The 14,014-nt window shown below is 38.5% G+C and overlaps 1 protein-coding gene across 3 annotated transcripts in view; it reads left to right on the forward strand.

The window, feature by feature from the left end:
- The window catches only part of ZBTB20 (zinc finger and BTB domain containing 20), a 511,236-nt gene that overhangs the window by 160,526 nt on the left and 336,696 nt on the right, over positions 1-14,014 (forward strand). For all 3 annotated transcript variants that reach the window (XM_071560531.1, XM_071560523.1, XM_071560539.1), the window contains exon 4: positions 5,060-5,135. The gene's annotated coding sequence lies outside the window, so the exon portion shown is untranslated. The remainder of the gene's footprint in view (positions 1-5,059; positions 5,136-14,014) is intronic.

Consider the following 14,014-nt stretch of genomic DNA (forward strand, 5'->3'; position numbering starts at 1 on the left):
TCCTGTTCCTTGGGAACATAAACAGGATCTAGGGACAGCTTGTGCAAGAAAACAGTTGGAATAAGGAATATCGTGGTTTTCAGCAGCCAATTTGATTACCATCATTGCCCCTGCAAGGGAGGGAAGCTTCAAGAGGTATTTAGAAGGACACTGGGTCCCACCTGATTATAGCAGAACTATCCATTAAACCAAACTTTAGAAGTCCAGTGCAGTTACAGAGACTAACTCTTCTCTGGGTTGAGTTCAGCTTCTCCTGTGCTTTCACAGGTGGTCTTCTCAAGTGCTTGTTGCTTCCTTGATAGCAGTAGGAATAAGCACAAGGGGAGGACTGTGCTATCAGGGGATCCAACACGTCTGACAGGGTTGAGGGCCCTTGTGGTGAAATTGCACCCAGTACCTGTTTCAAAGTGACCATTAGGATGGATTATGCATTGTCTTTTATTGTGTTGAGTGTCTAACTTTCTGAAACCCAGATTTCAAGGAGTGTTAGTCTTTGCCCAAAGGCAGTTTTTTCATACTTGAACAAAAATAGTTCAAATACTATCGGGGGTGTGGGGTGTTGTGAAATGTAGCCAAAAATACACCTTTTCCCTGATTAAAATGCTTTTCTAGCTGAAACAGCCATGGTTTGGAAATTAAAATTCATAATGGATACAGTCTTGACTGGGAAAGTGAACTTAAAAGATGAATGCCATAAGGAAGACAAATTCTCTGTGGGTGCTCATCTTTGCAGTGCAAAAGTAACAGATGGAGAGTTACCATTTTGACAGAGAAACCTTCAGTCTCCTGTTGTCCATTCCTGCACTGGGAGGAACCCTTGATCCTAGCACAATGCTGGAGGTTGTCCTCTGCTCCTGTTCTACTAAATCACAAAAAACCCCAGGTTTCTCCCATCAGCAGCCCTGTGACTGGTTTGAGTCACAGTCCTCTGATGTTACGAATCAGTCCAGGTCAACACTGCTAACCCATGCAAATAGCTGTGAGTTCAAAGACAAAACTGGAAATTACCAAAATTCCTGCCTATTTTTTTAAGTGTACAAAGGGCTTCAATTCTGGACAGGTTCTGGGGAGAATTTTTTCCAAGCACTGGCATTACTTTATTTTTTTTTTTGCTCTGTTTCCTCTCAAGGCAAGAGACTGGTGACAAAATAAAGCTGTTTATAGAGAACTAATACCAGCTAAAGCACATTCACCTTAAAAAGGTTTGTTCTTTTGCATTACTGATGAAGCTGGACACAGCATTATGCTAGTGTGTCTATGGTTGAATTTCAAAGTTTGCTTATTTGTTCTTAGATGAGGAGCCTGTAAAATATTGACCTTCCTTTTTCATTTCTGTGATGCAATTAGTCCATGGCCTTGCTTATGTTTTCAAACCTAAAATGCCAGAAAATAATCTGGGCCATATCCTAAGTAATCATTTAGATTCTGAAATTGAAATGAGGTCTCTTGTCCGGCCCATAGACATTTTGAAAATTCCCTTGGAGGCAATGGGTTTTGGTTTTGTTTGTGTGTCAATTTGTCATCCAGTGCCCTCCCCTTTCCCCTTTCCCTGTTTGTTGAAGATTACTTTCTGAATATTATCAATGAGGTTTTTTTCTTGAGTAAGGACATCATTTTACTGTCCATGAGTAGTTATTTGTGGCAGTTGCTTCATCATTGATTTTCAGTTCCAGAAGTGAACTTGAAAAAGATCAATTGACTTATCTTGTAACTTCTATATGTAAAAAATTCGAAATATATCAGTGTATTGTACTGTATTTTCTCCTAGAACCTTCCCTCTCCTCATAACTAATCAGCTAGATATGATTCTATTTAAGCTGGTCCAGCTGACTTAAGGTATTCAAGGAAAATCAAAACCTTACAGATATGGAACTTCCTCATTGCTAAGAGTTTGCAGAAGGCCAACATCTTTTGAAATGTTTCCCAACAATAAATTATACTTTCATTCTCTTTAATTTTTAGATGGAACGAATGTGGTTCTTATGAAAGTGGGGAACTTGACCATAAACATGAATCAGTCAAAGCAGAGTCAGGGGCCCATGTAAGTCATGGAATATTGTTAATGCACTTTGGTTGTGCAGTCAGTAACTTTTCTCTCACGATTTTCAGCCTCTGCATAAATTTTATGGCAAGAAGAAATCATGAGAAAGCAAAGTGAGGCATGTTTACCGTGTCATATTTGTTTTTAAAGCCTTCACTTGCTCTGCTGTTAAGACTTCACTCATGTGCCCCATTCCTGACCCGCTATACTCTTCATTCTTGAAATTCCAGCTCTTGTGCTTCTTTCAGGTAGAAGTTCATTGACTGTTCTTGAGCCATGTCTCCTGCTTTCCACAAGGGGTTTAGGGCACTCCTTACCATCACGATCTCCTGTCCCACAGGTGTTAAGCATCATCCCCTGTGCACAGGAATACAGGCCCCCTGCTTAGAAATCTACCTCTCTTTTCACCTCTAACTGATAGAGGTGAAGTCCCAGCTTTCTCAGATTGTAAAAGGAAGATACTTCTAAAATGGCAATGATAGGTATTCTGAGTTTAATGAGGTTTTCTCTAGGTTTAACTGTAACTCGTAGCTAAAACAGCTCTTTAAGGTGCTGTGGCTGTGCGTGTTGTATGTCAGGTGTTCTGTTGACTATGGTTATTTAACTGAATTATTTCAATATGGCAATGAACACTCTCATAAAGAGCTGTTTCCAAGGCTCTGGTTTTTTTAATGGAAGGATTGCAGCATGTGTGGGTTATACCTGCCCCGAGGAGAGGGACTGCTTTTTCTGCAGGCACTACACCCTCATGCTTAACTTGCAGAGTAAACCTAAATGTTGCATTCCCTCCTTTCCCTTTCTAACGTGTGCAAAGCATGAAAGAATTCAGGTTAAAAATACAAGCAATACACACTGAATAACCATTGTCACAATGGTGCCCAGCATGGGAAGGAGGTGCTCTGCCTTTGTGCTTTGCTAAGAGAGGGCCATGTTTCCACGTTCTGTACAAAAAATTGGACAAAATTCACTCTGGTGAAGTCCATACACCAATTTATTCCTATTTAGGTCATTGGAATAGGGCTTCAGTGGTGCAATCTGTGTGCTGGCTCTCTACTCTGGGATACATTTCACCCTCAGTGAATGCTCTTTGTTTTCTCACTTGAGGTCAGTTTTTCATTGCATTCATTAAAAGAAATAGCTGTGAATGGTAAATACTAATGCCCATCTCTTTCCCTGCCAGCATTGCAGTCCTGAAGATGTTAGAAAAGGGGTATATTTGGAAGGGCAAGGAAGGGGAAGAAATGGAAGTTCCAAGGCTGAAGCTGTTATCACTTATGTGGCAGTTGTGTCCTTGCCTGCTTCTGGTGGATTTACCAATTTTCTCACCTGGATTTCTCCACTGTTTCTCAGTCTCTCTTACTGCATGCCAATAAGGAGAAGAGGGAGAGTTGTTTGATTTTGATATCATGTTGTCTAAAGGATGAAGAACATGTTTTTCAAATGGTTCCATCAGGAAAAATTTCATCCAAACCTATAAAGGTCATCCTGTGGTAGCATCATCCTGGTGCTTCTGTCAGGGGACTCTTGTTCCATCATTCCAGTCCTCAAGAATGGTTTCTCATTCTTGCTGCACTGTCCCCTTCTGTGCTCTCTGCTTTACCTACTGCTCTTCGATACCTTTGATTCTGACAGACTGGGAAAGTTAAACCTACAAATAAGGTTGTGAGCTCATTCGTGTTTGTGGTATACATGTAAGCATGAACATGTTTTTGTGACAATATATTGTTTGATACAGCATGTTTAATTTTAAACATCTGTGGGGATGGATTAGGAAGGCTCATATAACACTGAAGTCTGAAGAACTGGATTTTTACTTGAGGGAGAATGAAGTAAAAATTCACTTAAGAATTGCTCCCAGCCTGTGGGACATTCAGAATAAATTTTAGATTCACATCCAGGATTTATTTACCCATCTCTGTTAGTGTGCTGCTGGTGAACAGAATAGCTTTGACTTTGAGTGAGAAAAATTAGGCAAGTTCTGCTGTCACCTTTAAAAAATAAAATTTAATCAAATTTTGATTTGTTCCTTTAATGAGTCATTGGTACATTGTATGTGTCTGTGTATATTGCTGTATGGTGTGTTATTATGAGGCCGAATCCTGACAACTTATTGCAAAATTGTTTTAATTTATTATTAATATTTTTCGGTTTTCTCATTTCTCTTGGTTTTGGAGCCTTTATAATTAGATATAATTAAAACCACAGGTTTTAAACTCCAGTCTAACATTTAAACTCATATTTATGGTGCAACCCCTGGAGTTTTATAGTCATTCCAACTATTCCAACTGCATTTTGAAAAAAAAAATATTTTTTTACCTCTGTTCAAATGCTATGTCTACAGCTACCACTTCTTAATCATCTGTTTTGCACAGTAACATGACATTTATTTTACATGATAAAAAACTGTGCAGTTTATAGACGAGCTATTTCATATCCCTTAACAAAAGGTTGTGAGGGACCTTTTGCCTTGCACACTTTAAAAACAGCTTTCCTCTTTTTGAACTTGTCTTTTTCTTCTCCTCCATGCAACAGTCTGAAAGTGCTACATGCTGTAGAACGAATTTTTTAAAATGTTGTTGGCTGGCATTATGTAAAAGCATATTTTCCCTTTTGGTGCGTATGTTCTGGTCCTAGCAATGTCCTTGTTTTGTTGAAATTAACATTTTTCTCATCACAGTCGTTGGTATGTGGTGGTGTTTTTCTGTCTTCTTTAATTGTGATGCTTTTTTTTTAATTAGTATAAGGTTGATTGTTAAAATTAAGTGGCAGAAGGCTTCTTTCCAAGTTATTCAGAGATCTTTTGCTGAAGAAATATATTTTGCTACTCTCAATTGCCTTTTCCCCCTTCTTCTTTCATTGCAAACTGCTCTGGGAAGAGCTTCTTTTAACAAAAAAAAAAGGCTACGCTTGACTGATAATGCATTGCTTTGGATGGTGAAACATTATGAAAGTTTAATTTTTAATTAAATCTGAAATACCAATTATAACTGAAAGAGATTTTAACCTGTTTCTTTTCAGACTGCCTGAAGTTACATTGTAGATGCTGAAATCACTGCACCTTAAAAACAAAAAGATTAAGCTGCACTGCATTCCTGTAAGTAAAAGCTTTTCCGGTACCTTTTGTCCGTATTTTTCCTCTATATGCATCCAAAGTGTTAGCATAGTAGCTGCTTTTGGATAAAGGTCAGAGTCCCCTTCAATGGGATTTAGAAGTTCAAAGGATGTTTTATTTAAAAATTAAAAAGGAACTTACATCTAGCAGGTCTTTAATTTCAGACCACTGAATAGATCATTCTTTTCTGCTTTGTTTTGAATATTATTAGGTATATAGTGCATATCTATTTGTTGACTTACAGTTCCTGTCACTTTGTCAGTGAGGATTTCTGCACATTAGTACAGAGATAACAGAAAGTAGCAGAAGATTCCTTGTAGCACAAAATATAGTTTATTTTCTTCTCATGATGTCATAACAAATTCTTCTCCTTTATACAAGAGAAAACCAAACAACTCCCTGATGACATCACAGGGAACTTCAGCTGCTTTAGGGTGTAGATGAAGGCAGAAATGCCTAAATCATCTGTGCTCTGACACAACAAAACAGTCAAAATAACATCTACGTCTCTCAGCAAGAAAGAAGTCTCTTTCTAAGAGCATAGTTATTCCCTGAATGCAAGTCAGATTGTACATCACTCTGACCTACCCTTATTTAGAATCTGTTTGTTGAATGTATTTGGGTTAATAATTAAGATTTGGAACTTCAGTGGCTAAAAAACAGGCATGCAAAAGAGGATTGAAAAATACAGTGCATTCAGATACTCTTAATTTACTGAAATGAAATGAAATACTAAAAAAAATCCAGGAGCTGGTAGCTAGTAAGAAAAAGATTGATTTCAGTTGACAGTACAAAGCTGGGGAATATTACAAAGCAAAGTCAGTTTGTTTTCTTGTTTAAGATCAAAATGTGCAGTCTGTAATGAAATCCAGAGCCTTCTTCCAAAGTGGTGCTTTTGTACTTCAGGGCTAAAATATTTTAACTATTAGGTGGGATTTATCATTCCTCTCCCCCTCCTTTTTTTTTTTCTTTTAATATATTTTAATGTTTTATTGTAAACTAGCTAAAGGGTACAGTCACACTGTGGGCAGCTAATTCATGCCCCTTCCAGCACGTAGTGCCAAGCATGACTCAGACAGGCAGATTGTGCCATTCTGGCTCTATTCCATTGTGTTTTTACATTACTGGCAAGGGCCGTGCCATTGTGTTGTTTAAATATTGTGTATTAACTGCAGGCTGTGGCCAGTGAATGGTATTTAACATTTTCTGCTCATCATTGCTGAATATAAGCAACTTCCTTGGCCACCAGAGGTTAACCTTGCAATTGCACTGGTGAGCAGAGTTGAAAACACTCGTGGATTTGCTGGGTCCAGCAGCACTTTAAGGGAGGTGTTTGGGGGGAAACGGGAGAACTCCTCTCAGTCTGTGAGTACAGAATTTCATACTTTTCTTGCTATTTAGTGTGAACAACCAGGAGAATTTTTGTTGGAAAGTAGAAGTAATTCTCTTTCTGAAATGCAGTAGAAGATGGAGGAGTGAACTAAGATGAGTTCTTTTAATCTCTAGGATCCAAATGGTCACTAAATACTGCATGGACACCCTAATGCAGAATAACAGGCAACAGTATGTGGGCCTAATGATTGGTGCTGGTTGGAATGTGGGTTTTTTAGTTTTTGAGACTTTAGGCTTTGGAGGGGAAATAAATGCACATGTGTAAAATTAGTGTTTAGGAAATATTTTAATTTTTTTTTTTAATGCAGAGATGTTGAGCAACTTTCTCAAAGTCAGTCAGTGGTCAACATGGGAATGGAGCAAGGGATTACAAATTCCAAGTCTGTTCTCCCTAGTTCTTTCTGTTCCATGAAGTAAAGGTCCATGTTTCTAATCCTTGAGTTTCTTGTGTTTTTTGCTTTAAAAAAAAAGCCAGTAACAACAGCAACAACAACAAAACCAAACCGAATAAATAAAACCCCAACCACAAAAAGCCCCAGTTTAAAACTTTCAGCTGCTCCTAAGTTCTGTAGCCTTGGCATTCAGCCTGTCTCTGGAATACAGAATAACAAGGTGAGGAAACTTTAACATATGCACATGTACCCTGTAAAATGAGGATGAGATTCTAACTATACCTTGTATCCTTGTAACTGATTGCTTGGAACAATAAAATGGTGGCACTTTTTTATCTAGGAAAGTATGCTTTGTTTCCTGTATGTTTGCGGTAATCAGGTGTTTCTAATTGTAAGATCTTTAATAAAGCAAACTTGCAAGTTTGGCTTTCCTGTACTAATGCAAAACCAGCAAGAAAAACAGGCAAAACAATGTTCTAGGAGTTCTGTATTTGATTTCTTTAACAGAATGATGGAAATCTTCCTTTGGAGTAAGGCTATCCTAAAGCAAGTAGTTAATATAAGATGGACCAAATTTTTGGCTAATATAAAATATGCTTGACTTGGTACCTGGCATTAGAAAAAAACACAGATTCACAGCACATGAACATCTGTCAGGCCTGGGAACTCAGCTTTCAAAATGTGGCAGAGGTATGGTCTTTATGGAGAAGGTGTGTGAGCTGATTTCTGGGTTGGGTGCTCTAGACTAAACTTGTAATGGATTGCTATCAGACAAGCAGACCCATTGGGGTCAGTGGGACTACTCAAATACTTAAGTACTTTGCTGTTTGTAACTGACCCCAAATAGGAAGAGATCAAGCATGAAGAGCTACCTCTGCTCACATGGAATGTGGCAATGACAGCATATTGCGTGTGGAAGGAAAAGATTCTCTAGACATAACCTTATAAACCTATAGAGGACATGCACTAGAAGTGCTTTCAAACAAATTGTTTTAGTTACTTTACTATGGTCTGAGGGCAATATGGAGTATATGGCATGTTATTTTTGTTAAAAAGGGGATTGGTTTTTCAAGGTTTCAGCCTCACACAGCCTTGTGGTCTGATTACTGGCCAAGAGATCCAATGTTCTAATCTTAATGGATGCTGGATCAATGGGTGGCATTGGACAAGTAATTTACCCTCACTGTGCCTTGTTCAGCAGATCACTTTTTCAATCTGGCTCAAAGTGATACAGTTCTGTGAACATTATTGAATTTGTGTTTGCGAAGCTCTTAGAGGATAAATAGTAGCCATTGTTATTATTAATAAGTACATTGTGTTGACAAATCAGGATAAATGGAGATGCAGCTACTTGTGGGGGTGATCTTTCACGACTTGCATACGCCTTTGTTTAATTCCATCACTCAAAGGTATCAAGGCCAACTCCAATTTACAGAAGTATTTCTTATGTCACTGTCCCCGCTGTTGAGTATTTTATTGTGTTCTCTGTCTGCTGCTTTTCTACTTTCCTCTCTGCTGAATTAACCTTGCATACCAAACTTTATTCCCTTTTTTTTGGTATTATACAGCAGGAGCATTTGTGTAGCCTCCAAAATACATAGAGCAAATTCATTTTGTCAAGTGATTGTTTGCTGATGATGTATGAAACAGACAGAAGACAGTTTGAATTTTCATAAGTTCAATTGAGCTTGCAGGCATAAGGGAAGGAACAGGCAGAGCCCAAGCCAATGTGACACAGAGAGCTGGAATCCCAGAGTGCGCGCTGCATGTGGAACGTCAGCATGTCAGGGCTGAGAAGGGCTTCGTCCATCCCAGTTGTGCTTTTAAATGAAGGAAGAGTTTTGAAGCAACAAACAAGTTGCCCTACCATATTCTTTACAGTGCAAGAATCCTCATCATTCTTGATGGATATGGGATCTGTCCTTCCCTCCTGTAACTTGCTGTTTTAAATAGAATTTCAGGTCTAAGATGGGCTTTGAGTCCTGCAAATGGAGTTCTTGTTTCTCTGGCAAAATGTAAACCCCCATGAGTTTAAGCTTTTTTCTTTTCTATTTTCCTTTGATGCAGAAGGTACTGGCTTGTAGAAGCTGTGCTGCAAATGTGAAATGAGTATGGAAGTGTTCTTGCTTTGAACAAAGATCAGTGTCTTGGGGCTGACTGTCACTGAGGAATAGTGTTAGCATTAACAAAGAGAATTAATTTTGGCTTTTCCCCTTCCTATACCAAGGCATTAATCCAGAAACTCATGGGGATAAATTCTGCCCTGATTTCTACCTGTGGAAACTCAGTGGAAATGTAGAGAGGTCAAAAATGTTTGTCAAGGCAGAAATTGTCCTAGAGTTAAAATTGCTGAGGAAGCAGAAACTGGTTGATTGTTATCCAGCCCAGGGGTAAGAGGGTATTTTGGAGCCCTATGTGGCATTAAATGCTTCTGAAAGTGTTGCCTTTGTTGCATATTAAGGAGAATATGATAAAAAAAAAATCTAGTGAGTGAAAACTTATAATCAGGAGTGCACAGTGATTAATTGTTCTTCATGTCCACTGGGAGAAAGACCTAAAGAAATCAGTTCAACGAGCAGTGAAAATTACCAAGTTACATATCAGTAATCATGTTCTGACTCTATCAGTTGTAAAGTCCTGGAATGCATAACCTCTCGGTACTGTGGAAGCAGGGGAGGTTTCTTTTTTAAGAAATGCCTTAGAAAACCATCTCTCAGGATGTGGTAGAAGTTCCCATAAGACAGAGCACCAGCCTGAATGGGCTCTCTGGCTCCCTGGCATTTCTCTGATTCAGTGCTCTGTTTGGGAATGTTGGTATGTGGCTAATACATTCCTGATTAGTAAAGCTTAATGTTCCCAAAAGATCTCCAGGATTCTCATTTTCCCGTCCTTTCATAACTGAAACCACACTGTCTCTCCAAGGATTTCATTGGGCTGCCGATGTTTTGCTTTGACCCTTCTCTTTTAAGAGAAGGACAAGGGTGGGAGTCATAAACACCAAAAGACAGATTCTCAGTCGTGGTGAGTCTGCAGGATTTCTTTCCAGTCGGTGCACAAATGCTGATTTGTTTCAGTTACTGGTTTTTAAATTTTGTATTAATGGAGACACTCCAGGTATTGTCTGATACAAACCCCTCTGACACAGAACATGGAGACAGTTGAAAGTTGCAAATAGGATTGATGATCAGAGAAAATATGTAATGAGCCTGAAGTAAATCCTGCAATAAAAAGGTAGAAGTCTCAGGAGACTGGGAGCTTTGTAATTGTCTCCATTTCCTGAATTTTCATGCAAACGTTCTTGAAGGATGTATTCACTTAATGGAACTGCAAATCTCAAAATGCAGTTGGTCTGCCTGAAAATTTCTCGGATTGGTTTTAGTCAGTCTCATTCACAGCTTAGCACAGAACAGGATTTGGGAATTTTTGTTGATTAAGTCTCTCACATTTTGGTGGTTTTTTCTTTTCTTAAAAATGTTTAATGTTTGTGGGTTTTGGGGAGGTGAAGGGATTGTGTGGGGCTTTGGTTGTTGTCGTAGTTCTGTATTTTAAGGACATCAATTCTAGTGTACAAATGGGTAGAATCAAGAATTTTTTCGTAGATGGCAGCTCTTGGTTTTGTAGAAGAGTGGCCACAATAGACAAGGATAGGAAAATGGCTCTCCAGTGCATGTTTGCTTTATTATATAAAGGGGTATGGGCTGCAATTCATTCATGTTAAAAAGGCATGGGAATATTGGCATTGATTCCATGCACAGCACTGCTGTAGTAAGGTGTAGTAAAACACTTCAGCATTTCAGCACCTGAAGATGTTATGGTGAAAGTGGAAAATCTTTCGCTACGTTTATCAAAGCATTTGCTAGTCTACTTCTGGATAAAATAAAGGAAGCAAGGAAGGTTATCTTAGACCAGCCATGTCATCAATAAGCTACAAAAGGAAAAAAGGCACTACACACATGGCCTTTTCTGAGCCTTACTTACTTTGCCCTATCCAAAATTAAATCCTTTAGCCAAACCAGGATGTAGTGTGAGGGACTCCAGAGAAAGGCATTGAGGTTATTCTATATTTACACCAATGTCCTTGAGGACACTGACACTGAGTCATTTGAAATTCCAGGGTCTGATATGGGGCAGTCTGATGAATGTAAGTTCCCCCAATCTTTTGGTCTGTTTTCATCTTTAGTGTAAGTCTGAATGTTATTAGAAAGGATCTTGTTCTTATTGCCATCTTTCCTGTCATTGCACCTGCATCTAGATAATAGATCAGAAGAGATTTTAGTCTGTTGCGTCAAAATTCATCTGTTGTTTTCAACAGTTTTCACTGGCAAGAAAAAGATAAGAATATTTATTTTATTTATTTATTTTTAAATATTAATATAAAAGGAAGTATTTGACTTTGCAAGATGTTTTGGTATCAGCAATAACTGAAGGCACTCTTAGTCAGAACTTGCATTACAAATTTTTTGAACCCATTGCTTTCTCTGGCAGGTTTTTTTCATTGTCTCCATAATGTTTCCTTATAAATTTCATGCTAGTTCATGCAGTATTCTTACTGAAAATTTGAATAATTAAAATCTTTGGTAGAATGGAAGAGTTTTATCTCATTTCTTTCAAGACTTGCAATAAGTAATCAAGAATCGTGTGTGACTCTTACTAGCAGAACCTTTTCAAGAAATAGGTTTTCTCAACACTATTTCTCAACAGCAATGGCAGCAGTTGAGCACCAGATCCCTCCATGTCCTCTCTCAATTTGAACCAGTTCAGGTCATAATCATGCAGCCACAGTTCATTTCAGTGGGGTGTAGTGGCACAGTTCTTGTGTATATAGTTTGCAATATCAGACCATCAATGGGAAAATCTGAGCCAGAGGCAGATGAATTCTCGTATCTTCCCAGCTTCTTTTCCCATTCATTAGGGTTTCAAGTGAGGAGTGTAATCTGTTTTGTCATGTCTGTTGCCCTGTTTTAATACATGACTAACCTTCTTATGTCTGAGTGGCTGTCACTTCTCCAGAACAAGTGATACTGGAATCCTGAAGCAAACAACTATAAAATTATCATCCTTTGGGGCAGATTGAGTGTGTAAATGACAGCTTTAGCCTGGATGCAGTTAGTAACTAGAGGGAAATTCCAGCAGTCAGGACATGAGGATGCTGAGGGATCCAGAAACCAGGTGACCAAGAAGGTATAGAATTAAATTAGTCTATCATCTTGATGGGAAATACAGCAGCATTAGAAGAGAAAAATACCTGAGTCAATAGACAAGGTTGCTATAGGTACTGATGCTCATTGATGGCACCAGAGTTTTGATTCCTCATAGTTGTTTCAATCTTGCAGGAAGGAAGGGTTTACTTTTGTCAGGGCTGCCTTGCTGTTGAATTTGTCCTGGTGACTCTTGGCCATGTGAAAATCACCCCAGAAATGATCCCGTTTTCTGTTTCTTTCTGTGTCACAAATTGACGTATTACTACTTCTCAGCTTCTTTGTGTGTGTGGCTTAGAAAATACTACTCTTTACATCTGCATCTGTCCTTGTTCTGATCAAGCTTGCCATTCAAGAAGACATTTGTCATGACAAACTCTTGTTCAATGTGCCAGTCTTTCCCATGCTGTGGTGATTTCATGCCTATGTACTGATACACGTGGCTCTAGAACAGCACTGAGGAAAACACTCAGATATTAGTACAACTCCAGGTATCTAGCAAATATTTAGTTTCCTCAGGATACCAGTCATGGTCACCTCAGGTGTTTCCCTGCCCTGTCCAGGGAACTGTTCTTTGGCAAGGGTTCAGATTTCTTAATGTAGGAAAGTAATCACAACTAGTAGATATGATTATAATCTATAAAAATATACAATCCTATTGTGTATATGTTTTTGGAGTGGTATTGAACCAAAGCTTTGCATTCAGATAGTCTCTGAACTTCTGCTCAAAATATCATTGTTTTCTTGTATGTAAATCTTAGACTGTTGCAAAGGTAGGGAAATTGATGATAAAAGGATGCTCTGCCACTAGGTCCAAATGTAGGAGCAATAACATTTAGGTGTATGACTCCAAAGTGGAATTCAAACCCCAGAGTGAGGGTCTTTATCCAGTACTTGATATGTATTAAGGGCAAAGGGAAGCATCTTGTTGGACAGCATTCAACCTAAAGGCAACCAAAGGGAACCTCTAGAGACGAAAGACTTGGTGATTCTTTATGGACAGAATTTCTTACTAGTAAGATAGTTTTCCTTACTGAAGTCATTTGTGTCCCATAGAATTCTAAATGTGCTAGGTGCATTTTAGTTTTTCATGAAATTACCAGCTGTTAGATACATATTCTGTCCCCCTATAGAATTTTCCTTTCATCACCACGAGATAGGCATAGATTTCCTGTGCCTTATAATGGTGGAAAACATTTCTGATGTTCCTGCATTGTCAGACTGTCAGGAACACAGTTTTCTATGTGATTATCTTTATTATGAATTAATTACTTTAAAAGCATTTGATTTCTAAAAATCTCTTACTCTGTCTCTGTCATAATGTTTAGAATGTATCTATACCTTACAGTTGTTATTCTTTAAGCTCCTTATACCTCTAGTTCTTGTAAAATAAATATACTCTTTAAGTAAATACATGTTCCTTATTTAATGTTGAACATAATTATTACCTGTGGTTCCTGACAGATCTCTGCACACCATTTCTGTATTGAGTGCAGCCATTTTCTGATTGCTTCTTTTATAGGTAAAGAGAGAAATCCTGGCCCAAATAAAGTCACTGAGATTCCTCCACATTCCTTTCAGTGGGGTTAGGAATCACTGCAAATATATGTGCTTGAGCTGGCCTTTTACATAGGGTGGGTTATGGCATGTTTGATGGATGTAATCATCTGCATTTACAGGTATTCATCTGCTCCCACCTCTCCAGCAGTGAGAGTGCCCTCTGAGGGGCAGTTACCCATTGCTCTGCCATGCTGGAGGTGCAGGACGTTCCTTAGCTGATGTAGGAAAAAAGGTTTTACAGTGGGAAAATGAACATATTGTGCCTCCTTTAGAGAGACTTTTTTTCCTTGAAACAACTAGATTTAGCTTGTTTTAATAG

This window comes from Pithys albifrons, chromosome 1, assembly GCF_047495875.1.
Source record: "Pithys albifrons albifrons isolate INPA30051 chromosome 1, PitAlb_v1, whole genome shotgun sequence".
In the NCBI taxonomy this organism is placed as follows: Eukaryota; Metazoa; Chordata; class Aves; order Passeriformes; family Thamnophilidae; genus Pithys; species Pithys albifrons.